The sequence below is a fragment of the Etheostoma cragini genome, chromosome 2 (genome assembly GCF_013103735.1).
Source record: "Etheostoma cragini isolate CJK2018 chromosome 2, CSU_Ecrag_1.0, whole genome shotgun sequence".
Taxonomy (NCBI): Eukaryota; Metazoa; Chordata; class Actinopteri; order Perciformes; family Percidae; genus Etheostoma; species Etheostoma cragini.
The window spans coordinates 1,992,135-2,004,521 of NC_048408.1; positions in this window are offsets into that span (position 1 = coordinate 1,992,135).

Here is a 12,387-nt window from a genome sequence, read left to right on the forward strand (position 1 = left end):
ATTGTAATACCCAACACCAAACCGGACCCATATATTATCTTAAAGCTGGTTCCTGGACCAGAACTGAGAAATCTCAGATCTCACGGGTTACTTTTGCATATGTTTACTTTATTTGAAGCTTTGGTCATGTTTGATTTAACTGGCACGGTAGCTGGATTCACACAATATGACAAGATCACGGCCCAAACGTAATGCCTTAACGTGTCTGAAGTACCAGTTTACTGAACCAATCAGCGTCCTTTGAAGAGCTACTGGCAGCTATGGGAGCGCTGCCACTTCTGGCCGCCACCGTTCGTTCAAAACAATGGCAGACGTGATAGACATACTTCAACAGATCACAATCCATTCATCTTACAGTTTCCAATGACACGCCTCTCAGATGGTTCTGGGTTAACAAACCATCTGGTTCATCAGATAAAGGTTTACTATGAACATGCGACATTGAACAGATATGACAGAAAATAGGACTCCTTTGATGATAAATGTTTGTATATACTTCATTGAACAATTTGTAGTTGACCCTTGCAATTGGGCTCTGTTTGAATGCAGGGGCGGTATTTCAATCTGTGGGAGTAGGAGCATATTTGAAATATGTCAGACGGTTAAAACAGCCACAGAACAATGTGTTAGATGAAACTTCATTGTTCGCCCTGTGGGTAATAAGGTATGCAGGTAACGCAGGCCAGTGCTGTGTTGTACCTTGCAGGTCTGCAGGTGACAGACATGTGTGAATCAAAGCAATCTTTTATTTAGATGAAGCTATATATTTTCAAACAAAACAAGATATTTCATTTCAACCAGCTGTTGCTTGGTGATGGCAAGCTTTCCAGAAGGTCCTTGGAAAACTACAAAAGAGGGCTGTGTATTATACTATCAAAGTATTCTCATTTGAAATCAGAACAGTGCGCCTGTATTTGAGCAAGGCTTTGATTCATGCACAGACACACTCCCTGATCCCCCTGTCTAATCCCTCCATTGGCTGGGACAAGGACACGTTGACAATTTAAGACCTCTTCCCTCAAACTCTCTTAAATAGTCCTGTTGACCGATCACAACATAGTCTCTAGGATTTAGAAACATGTTTTTAATTAATCAGTTTGTAACGGGCAACCCAACTGGGTAAACATATTCTCAACACGCTGGCATTTGCTCAGGATGGCTGATAGATCTGGCAGGTGATATTCTGAAAAAGTTTCAGCCAATCGCAAGTTTGTTAAACAATATTTGTATAGCATGGAGTGTTTAATAGCTCCATGTTGTATCTGTCTAGTTTTATACACCCTGCAGTGTCATTGTTTTCTCATAATGGCTAACCTGTACAGTATTCTTATTTATAGTTTAAAATGTCATTTGAATAACTTACATGTACATTACCTAGTAAAATACAAAAACTAATAAGTTGCATTAAAGAAAAGAAGTAATTTATTGAAATTCTATGTTTTTCAATCATTTGGCCTCTTTAAGCACTTCCTTGGCTTTGCAGGAGCTATAAGTTATGCTTTTTAGCATTTACAAGAAACATATAAATGGCAATACATGTTAATAACACACTACAAACTACAATGCAGTTATAAGAAAATAAACATTTTAACGGTTTATTATTATAACGGGTTTGTCAACAATTCCACTGTAAAAACAAATGCTTCATACGTTGGTTGGATACTCGATTCTGATTGGTCAATGACTGTGGTCCGTTGTTTCAGTATAACAGTCAGTTGGATGGAGTTCTAGTCGTCAACTCCAGAGGACTATTTTTAAATCAATAAAATCAATATTTAGGGCTCTGTGTCAGCCCAGTCTCATGGCATTTTGTGAAATGGACACGATATTCTCTTCCTAACTGTCACGTTGTTGTTGGCGTGACAATTTCACAAACTGGCGTGAGACTGGGTTGGACTGTGTATGAAAATGTAAGCTATAGACCATCATGCACATAACCCGTCCAAAATATTCTTAGTGGTTAACCGGTTAATGATCAACCTTTGACCTCCCTAAATTAACAAATCCTTACAGTGTGTTAGGATTTAACATTCTACCTGTGACGGGAATAACAGGAGGACTCAAACGCAAGGCTCAAAAACGTAAATGGGTTTATTGTTCGGAGTGAGAGGGGGAGTGGGTAAGCAGACGCCAGGGAAGGGAACACAGAGACGGTGGAGCTTGGGGATTCTCGACGTTGAGTATTCTCACGGAAAGCGTGTGAGAGCGAGGAGCAAGGAGCTGAGGAAGAGACATTGGAGCTGGGAGTGGAGACGTAGACAGGTCAAAGCAGGGTGCTGTGGGAGGGGGACCGAAAGGAGAAGCCAGCTGACCTGAGAGGGGAAAACAGGGGTGGAGGCGAAGACTGAAAAGATCAGAAGAGCTTGTAAGAGTTTCATCAGGGTTACTGGAGCAACTGTCAAGAGACGAGTGGATGAAGAGCCGGGATAGATATAATGTGTTTAAATGGAGATTGAAGATTTGGGAGGTCCAGACCAAGACCATGACTAGTCCCGCTAGAGGTGGAGTACAATCATGCAAATACCTCGGGCTGTGGCTGGATAACAAACTGGACTGGAAAACACACACCAACCACCTATACAGGATGACACAGAGCAGGCTGTACTTCCTGAGGAGACTGCGGCCTTTTAAGATCTGAAGCAAACTGCTGGATGTTTTATCAGTCTGTGGTCCCCAGTGTCCTTTTCTACACTGTGGTGTGCTGGGGGGCAGCATATCCAAGAAGAACACCGCCAGGCTGGATAAACTGATCAGGCAGGCTGGCTCTGTGGTCGGCATGAAGCTGGACTCACTGGTGACGGTGGTAGAGAGGACGACACTGGACAAACTGCTGGACATTATTGACAAAGCCAGCCAGGAGCCTGTTCAGTGGAAGGCTGCTCCTTCCCAAGTGTAGGATCAGCAGACTCAAGGACTCCTTTGTTCCTCATGCCATCAGACTATACAACTCCTCACTCACGGGGAGGAGGAAATAGGGCAGAGAGGACAATACATACACACACACACACACCTGGACTCACATTAATACCTGGACATTTGAACACTTGACTCGACACTGACACTTGACGGCTAATTTATGGTAAATTTGTTTTCATAGCCAAAGGTTTTTAATCATTGGTATTTTCATCCTGTATTTTTCTATACTATATTCTTCTTGCTAAACCTGATGCTGGAAATTTCAATTTCCTTGCGGGAGTAATTCCAAAAGGATTAATAAAGAGAAGTCTAAGTCTAAGATGTCAGGCAGGTGTGAGCGGCAGGAGCAGGTGATTGGGGATGAGACTCAGGTGTGTGTAGCAAGCTGGCTTCAGCAGGAGGGAGAGTGTAGAAAAAAGAAAACACAGCAGGAAGAAAACAGAGCAGGCCAACAGAAAATTAAGAAGAACAGTAAACAAATACTCACAGCCAGCCGGACCCCAACCATAACACTAACTGAGTCTTGAATATACTTCCTTTGAAATCAAAAAACTATTTCTGTTTTTACATCCAATAAGCATGCTTAAAAAGTTGTAATAGTTAAAAAATACATTAATTAACACTAAAATACTTGTATCCTGCTTGTAACCAAGTATGGTGTGATAATTGTTTTAGTTCTGTTCCCAATCATTTTTGGTTATTGGTAGAAAAGAAATGCAACAACATGATCAAACATAAAGAAGACAGGTGCTTCCTAGTGCTATAATGTAGACAGAGTTCAACAGTGAAATATGTAACATGCATCTAACCTAACAGGACAGGATCGTTAACCTGATGTGAGTTTCAGCTCTTCCTTGATTACTTGACACATGCTGTTAACAGCAATCTGTCACAACGTCGAGCCTCACAAAGGGGCCGCCCAAGAAGTTGGACAGATGCCTCAAGTATCATCTTCAATCACCGTAATCGGAAATTCTTTCCATCCAGTGTATTTAAGTGAAGTGGTATGGGAGTCCTTCAAATGCAGTTAGACATTGAGCTACTCGGGGTGAGTAATGCAATATTTCACCCAATCAATATTGTACTCTGCGGGTAATGGCGCTCTCACCACTTCTGAAGATAACAAGCAGAAACAAAGGGATTAGGCACTCACAAGCAGAGGTAAATAAGATATTACCCCTTTTATTTGCTGTTTATTTTTAGAGTGGAGGAGTTGCTTATTTCACATTCATTTCAGCGCCCCAGGGGTGGTTCGCCTCTTCTCTCACAGAGCTGCCATTTTAAAGCAAAAGCACTCACTTTCAGATTCCACTGCACTGTACCACTGCTCATCTGGCTGGACTGGCACTGGACAATGAAAATCCCAAGAAACGGACTTGGACGTGAACTATCCATTCTGATCCTCTCTTAAGATTGAATGAGGAGCTGCAGGTTGAGTAACACAAGCTAAGTTTCCATCCACTACCCAAAATGTAGTTTAAAGCAAAAGTCTGTCAGCAATGTATGTATGAATAATTTTTTTTTTGTACAGTTCCGTGGTCAATCAAATTATCTGAAGTTCGGTTTCCATCCAACCGCTTTAAAGTAAATAAAACCCTGTGCATAATGTCACATGTAGCTCAATAGAAATTCTGATAAGACCAATAACAGTTAAACTTTGAGATATTCATGAAATTCAATCGAATTTCGTAAGTTATAAAAGAATCGTTTTATAAGGCATTTTTGTATTCAATTTCATTTGATTCGCATAAAAACGTTTGGATGGAAACATAGCTACTGTCTTTTAAAAGGTCTCATGGTGTGAAAATTTAGTTTTATGAGTCTTTTTTTACAGACATTCCCCCATTTTGCCCATGGTCCCCCAGTGGCTAGAAACGGTGATAGGTGTAAAACAAGTCCTGGGGATCCTGCTCTGATCTGGAATTTTGCCCCTTATGAGGTCATAACTGGAAAGGTTACCTTTCCTTTCTCTTCTTTGCCCGCCCAGAGAATTTGGCCCACCCATGAGAGAGAGACGACATGGCTTTCAAACAAGCAAAATGGCAGTTGGCTAAGGCCACACCCCCAGCCTCCACCTTGCCCCCCCTCTCTCCTCCCCACAAGCTACAGATTCAGAAATGGCACGTCTTACTGAAAGCTCATTATGGGCCTGGCTCTAGTGGGTGGAATTCTGCACCAAGGCTGAATTTTGGGAAAAAGACTTCAGATACAGTACTAGGGGACCACTAAGGTCTATATAAAAGAGACTTCAGATACAGTTTTAGGGGACCACTAAGGTCTATATAAAAGAGACTTCAGATACAGTTTTAAGGGGCCACTAAGGTGTATATAAAAGCATCCAAAGAGCACAATGTCATGGGACCTTTAATGAAAGAGTGAAAACATACAAGAGGATTTTGAAGAAAAACGTTGCTGGTAGTTATGTGTAAAATTTAAAAATTATTTTAGTGAAAAAAAATTTTAAGCTTGAAAAGATACTGTTTTCAGCACTTCGTTCACTTGTTAGTGAACAAAATTGAGGGTGAACATTTGCCCTGTAGGATTACATTGCAGCCCAGTTTGCGGATGCCTGTTAGACACACTTGCTTTATGCCGGACCGATTTCGAAGACTTTTGGACATATTAGCAGCTTAGACACCAGTGCATGGGAAAATAGGGTTAGTTATAAATGTTAGCAAGAGTGAGTCATCTCCATACTTTGCTTTATGAATTTCTTTCTTAAATCTGAGTGAGTGCTCTGACTCATCCCAGGCTTGTGAGGCTCCCTGTGTTCTACCTTGACGGGAGGCTTCACCATCACACACTCTCAGGAAACAACTCTTCAACCTAACGAATCCATGTGGTTTAAAAAAAAGAAAAAAAAAGCTTTCCATGTGCTCCATTTCTCAGTAAACCGGATGGTTGTCTACGTATTACTTGGAGAAAGTGATAGACACAGAGAAAGTTGCGCCAACACTTGCAACAAACAACCACCCACACAGACCTTCATGCCTGCAAGCCTTTTTTTCTTGCACAAGCCCAAAACACATGCACTCACAAACCCCCAAATTTGGTCTGAAAGTAAAAAGGTGACTGATAATCCTCCTATGGCATGTCTTTGAGGGGAAGGATGACTGATATATTCATCTTGCTTCACTCATTATTGTTCACTAATTGTCTGCCAGGACAGATCCTATCTCTTCTGCAGTAACTGTTTGGAGTGTGTATTAAGTGATCACAATGTCGTACTGTGACCTATTTCCCCGTCTTCTTTGTGAACATCATCCGGCAGTCTCCCAGCAGATATATACCTTGAGGGCACAGCCACTGCCAGCCAATATCAACTCCTTATTGTTTTGTTTCCAGAATCAAGCCACTTTTTTCCTTATCCAACTAGCTTGACGCTGTTGAAGAGCTGAAGAGCTCCGAGCCTGATAGTAAAGAAGTGCAGGTCTGTTCTGGGATTTAGCTTTCCCACTCTGTTGGTGATTGCCTGGCACAACCTAAAAGGAGTGAGAAATACAAGTTAAAGTGTAATTCCAGTTAATGACTTCTGGTGCTTCACGCTGTGTTCTTTTTCAAAAGACCAGTGCCGTCTAGCCTTTATCGCTCCTCAATGGGAGAAGTTCTCATTATCTCAACTTGTTTGACTGCTAAAATACAAGGGCTGCTTGTTCTTCAAATGGCTTGTGGTTCCGGCTAACATATGCAGTGACAATTCCTTGTATCTCCGCAACAGGAAACTGAGCACATCTCCAGCTGCTGAATACAAAAGGAAGCTTGCCTCCCTGTGACCCTGCCAAATCAACAGATAGCTCTTTTGATTTACAGGGGTAGTGGGCACATAGCCATCATGGCATATGATAATTTAAAACACAGCATCAGCATGTTCGTCATCAATGTGAGCCTGCAGCTACAAAACGCGCAAATGAACAACACAGTGAAGACCAGCATTGTGTCCAGACACAAATAGGATCAAATAAGACACCGGCACGGACAAAAACATTGCTCGGGCCCTACATGTGCTCCACCATGTTGACCAAGGAATATTGAGGCACAACAACATTAAGTGCATCACTGAGCGGCAGACATGCAGGGACATAGAAATATACCACATACACGCAGTAATGCCCTGCCAGTAGTTTGTTACTTTGTTCAAGGAAAATGCCATCTACATGGTAACAGGAGTTGAATCGGGGCAGCTTGTACATTACCTTAAATCTGTCTGGTCTCATGGAGTCTGGAGCTCTTTGTTCCTTGATGTTTCTAAAATCCTTTTTTGTCCCACGACTGGTGGGATTGCTGTGAACGAAGTACACACAGCAATTCACTGGTAAAAGCAAATAAGGTTTAACCATATATCCAGCTAATTTAAAAAGGTCACGTTACTGTATTGTGTAGCAGTTAACATTATAAGATATTGATATTGTATGTGGCATTGTGTTTTGCAGGGTAGAAATGGTAATCTTAACAAGTTCCTTCCCAAGGTGGTTTTGGAGAGCCATCGTTGCTGCGTCCGGAGCTAAGCGCCACCCGAGACTTGGTTTAAAGACTGGTTTAAAGCAATGCAAACAAACCAAAGAGTTTTTTGTCTTTCTGTCTGACCTTTCTCCCATTGTAAATATGTGACGCATTATGAAGTGTAAAATACGACCCCGGACGTCGACCCCGGACTGTTGAGCAGCTACATCAAGCAAGAATGGGAAAGAATTCCACCTGCAAACCAACAATAAACATCCACATTTCCCCAATGCTTATTGATTTTGGTTAAAAGAATAGGTGATGTAGCACAGTGCTTAACATGCCCCTGTCCCAGCTTTATGGAATGTGTTGCATCCATAAATGTTCTATGACAATAATGATTAAGGATAACTAAGAGGCTTGCTTTATTTCAGAGGCTGTATACTCGCATATCTGGGTCACATAACAGTGAAAGATATCAAAAGATGTATCCTGGGATTCATTCAAAACTTTAATTGGTTTTAAAAGGACTAAATAAATAAATAAATACTGAAAGAGATCATTATGTACAGCAACATTTGGAATTGTTGCAACTCTAGGTTTCGCCATGCCTTACTCCACAAAGCTGTGGCGACAGTTCTGGCGACGCAAAACTAGGTCTCATGTGGTTACTCTGTAATCCGACACCTGGAAGACAACAGGTGTAATGGTGCGTTCAGACCAGATCAAGCAATCCGGTTATTTACCGCAGGGTTGTGCGGCGGTGGGAGTGTCACTCAAATTTGTCCATGACAGTGATTGTGCAGCACCCCTAACCCTGCTCTACGCAGTTGCAAGTCAAATCAAGGAGGACACAGACTCTTCAGAAGAGGTAATTATCTTGTAATTTCTATGTGTTCTTTGTCTTCAAAGCAGTCCTAAAGACGTTCTACGGTTGGCATAGTCTGACCCGTCTTATACATTGCTGTTGAGGGGACAGTAGTTTTGCGTATACACAACCTGTACGACACAGAGAAAGCCAAACTGGAACTCCTGCAAAGTGCAAATGCTGTCTCAGTAACTGGATCACTGGAGTGAGTAATTAAAATTATTTAGGAGTTACTGCACACTATATTGACTCTGGTTGGACTTTGCACTAGTTTGCCTTAACGGTTTGACATACAGAAGTACGACATTATGCTGAAACATGTGCCGAACACTTCAGCAAGTAAAGCTAATGCTGCCACATAATATGAACAACATAATATGATCGCAGCAGCAAGGCATTTACAAAAATCGTACAAAAACATTCCATGCGTTTCACATAGTCTTCAGAGGTTCATTGCAATGTCAAATCGTGGTTTCAAAATGTGTTGGCAAAATTCCGTGAACTGGTTAGACTTCAATGTCAACAAAGACAGAGAGGGCAAGACCCAGAGCTTCTAATTCTCGGCGTTCCAACCCGATTTAACTTGACTCTGAGCATGATCACTCTGCTTGAAGAGAGAAGGAGAAGAGAGGGAGCCAAACAAGCATGTGTAGTTGTGCTAGGTGATATGGCAAACAAGTAAGCAAAGACTAATGATAAATTATTGTCTACTAATTGCACTTAATTTTTTGTTTGCCTGCGGAAGGTTGGGGGTTTGATCCCTTGCCCTGCAGTCCCATGTCAAAGTGTCCTTGGGCAAAACACTGAAGCCTGAGTTGCCTCTGTTGCTGCAACATTGTAGTGTAAATGTGTGTAAATGTTTATCTGATGAGCAGGTGTGTGAATGTGTGTGCATGGTGAATGGTTCCTGTACTATGTAAAAGAGCTTTGAATGAAAAGCAATACAGCATCCATTACAGTCCTGAAATCCAAACTAGTAGAATTGTAAGGCTTTTAACAATAATCGTGATTAAGAAAACAGTAATCTTTTGACAGCCCTGAATAAAATACATAGTTAAATGATAAACTAAACCCAGCAGAACACATGAAAGAGAAAGTGAATCAATAGCTGTAAAGACGCCTTTGATCAAAGCTCAAACAGGTTTAGCAAGAAGAGCAATGTGTGGCTGCACTTCGGCCAGATGAGCAAAACTCAGGCTAATTGCAAGTACTGCAAAATACTGATTTCACTTCACGGAGGATAATAATCTCAGCAAAAACAAAGGCTATGATTGCATCAGCCAGCTAAACCGTGATTCACCCGAGTCTTTAACCCAAGTCTTTAAATTGACTCACGAATCGTGAATATCCAGTATCATTAACTCAGATCAGTTGAGACCTACTACAATTCAATTTATAATGATAACAGCACCACACCTCTTGCAACATTAGCCACTACTATTCCTAGCCAATCCTAGCTGCAAAAAGCTCTATAACTTACAATTGTGTAGGCAACAACTCCACAAGTCAACTCAAGCAACTGAAGGAGCAGAGAGACAGTCCCAAACAGGTTATAGGAACTTCCCAACCCGCAGTTTCAGAGCTCAGACATCTTGGGATTTACTTGTGTTGATGACTTGTGAGTCAGTCAATAGCACGAATAAGCCGGCTATGGAGTGGAATGAAGTTTCTTCAAGGTCAGGGTAAAGCAAATCAACAAAACAAAAACCATTCTATTACTTCTGAAATAACATACAATGTTCTGCACGTAGCCTAGCTTGGCATACTTTAGGTTTGGTGTGTAGTGAGGTAAATAAGTATTTGAACACCCTTCTATTTAGCAAGTTCTCCCACTTAGAAATCATGGAGGGGTCTGTTACTGTCATCGTAGGTGCATGTCCACTGTGAGAGACATAATCTAAAAAAAAAATCCAGAAATCCCAATGTATGATTTTTTAACTATTTATTTGTATGATACAGGTGCAAATACGTATTTGAACAACTGAGATAATCAATTTTAATATTTGGTACAGTAGCCTTTGTTTGCAGTTCCAGAGGTCAAACGTTTCCTGTAGTTTTTCACCAGGTTTGCACACACTGCAGAAGGGATTTTTGCCCACTCCTCCACACAGATCTTCTCTAGATCAATCAGGTTTCTGGGCTGTCGCTGAGAAAAACGGAGTTTGAGCTCCCTCCAAAGACTCTCCATTGGGTTTTAGTCTGGAGACTGGCTAGGCCACGCCAGAACCTCCTGCTTCGGGTCATTGTCATGTTGGAAGACCCAGCCTCGACCCATCTTCAATGCTCTAACTGAGGGAAGAAAATCTAGCAATACATGGCCTTGGTCATCCTCTCCTTAATCCAGTGCAGTCGCCCTGTCCCATGTGCAGAAAAACACCCCCAAAACATGATGCTACCACCCCCATGCTTCACAGTAGGGATGGTGTTCTTGGGATGGTACTCATCATTCTTCTTCCTCCAAACACGGTTAGTGGAATTACGACCACATGACTTTCTCCTATGACTCCTCTAGATCATCCAAATGATCATTGGCAAACTTAAGACGGGCCTTGACAAGTGCTGGTTTAAGTAGGGGAACCTTCCGTGCCATGCATCATTTCAAACCATGACGTCTCAGTGTAACACCAACAGTAACCTTGGAAACGGTGGTCCCAGCTCTTTTCAGGTCATTGACCAGATCCTCCCGTGTAGTTCTGGGCTCATTTCTCATCTTTCTTAGGATCATTGAGACCCCAGGAGGTGAGATTTTGCATGGAGCCCCAGTCCGAGGGAGATTGACAGTCATGTTTTTCTTCTGTCATTTTCTAATGATTGCTCTAACAGTGGACCATTTTTCACCAAACTGCTTGGCAATTTCCCCGTAGCCCTTTCCAGCCTTGTGGAGGTGTACAATTTTGTCTCTAGTGTCTTTGGACAGTTAGTAGTTGGATTCTTACTGATTATATGGGGTGGACAGATGTCTTTATGCAGCTCCAGACCTCAAACAGGTGCATCTAATTTAGGACAATAAAGGAGTGGAGGTGGACATTTTGAAGGCAGACTAACAGGTCTTTGAGGGTCAGAATTGTAGCTGATAGACAGGTGTTCAAATACTTATTTGCAGCTGTATCATACAAATAATTAGTGAAAAAGTCATACATTGTGATTTCTGGATCTTTTTTTTAGATTATGTCTGTCACAGTGTACATGCACCTTCGACGACAATTTCAGACCCCACCGTGATTTCTAACTGGGAGAACTTGCTAAATAGCAGGGTGTTCAAATACTTATTTTCCTCACTGTAAATGTGGTATGTTCAAATGGGTTTTTGACCAGCCCTATGGCTGCATGGAAAGATACTGAGTGAAGTTGACATGGTAATGTAGTTGACCCGGCCGCTCTAGGGGGTCCCTATTGTCCCCAACCCAAGTCATGGAAGAGGAACATCCAGCATGAGCAGACACAACAAAATCTGACAACAACTGAGGCATCTGCAACAACATCTTCCAGCACTGGGGTGCCAGCTACAAGATCAAAAGTTGTAAGGAGACGGCCAACACAATCTCCAATGGAGGCAATCGTGAGACAGCCAATTCAAGCACTGCAACAGAGTAAAGTAGATGAAGCCCTTATCAAGATGATTGCCACTGACTTTCGGGCATTTTCAATTGTGGATGACAGGGGCTTTAGAGCATACACACAGCCACTGGAGGCACGGTTTCTAACAAGTTGCTGCCTAATCTTTATGATAAAGTCAGAGCCTTAAAAACCAAATCAAGACTGCTCCTGCTCTTTGCCAAACAACCAGTTACGTGTCAGTGACATGTCACTATATACAAAATTTAAACTGAAGTCCAACTTATTGGATTGCTTTATAGTGACAGAAAGCCACACAGCAGAACATTAAGGCTGTAAGCAAGATGCTGAGGTGGAACCACGTTCAGGAATGCACTTCAGCAGCCTGACAGTGTTACCATTCAGAAGCTGAAGTCTATTGTGGAGTACATGCGAAGAGTGGCCTCTTCAAAGTTGCGCAAGGTCCAGCAGCAGATGGGACAGGTTACGTTGACCAAAGTATGATGTAGTGATGCACTGGACATTGTACATGCATTGAGGAGGTTACAGTGGAAATGAGCTCAGAGGGACCAAAATACTGTACATACAGTATATATATATATATATAT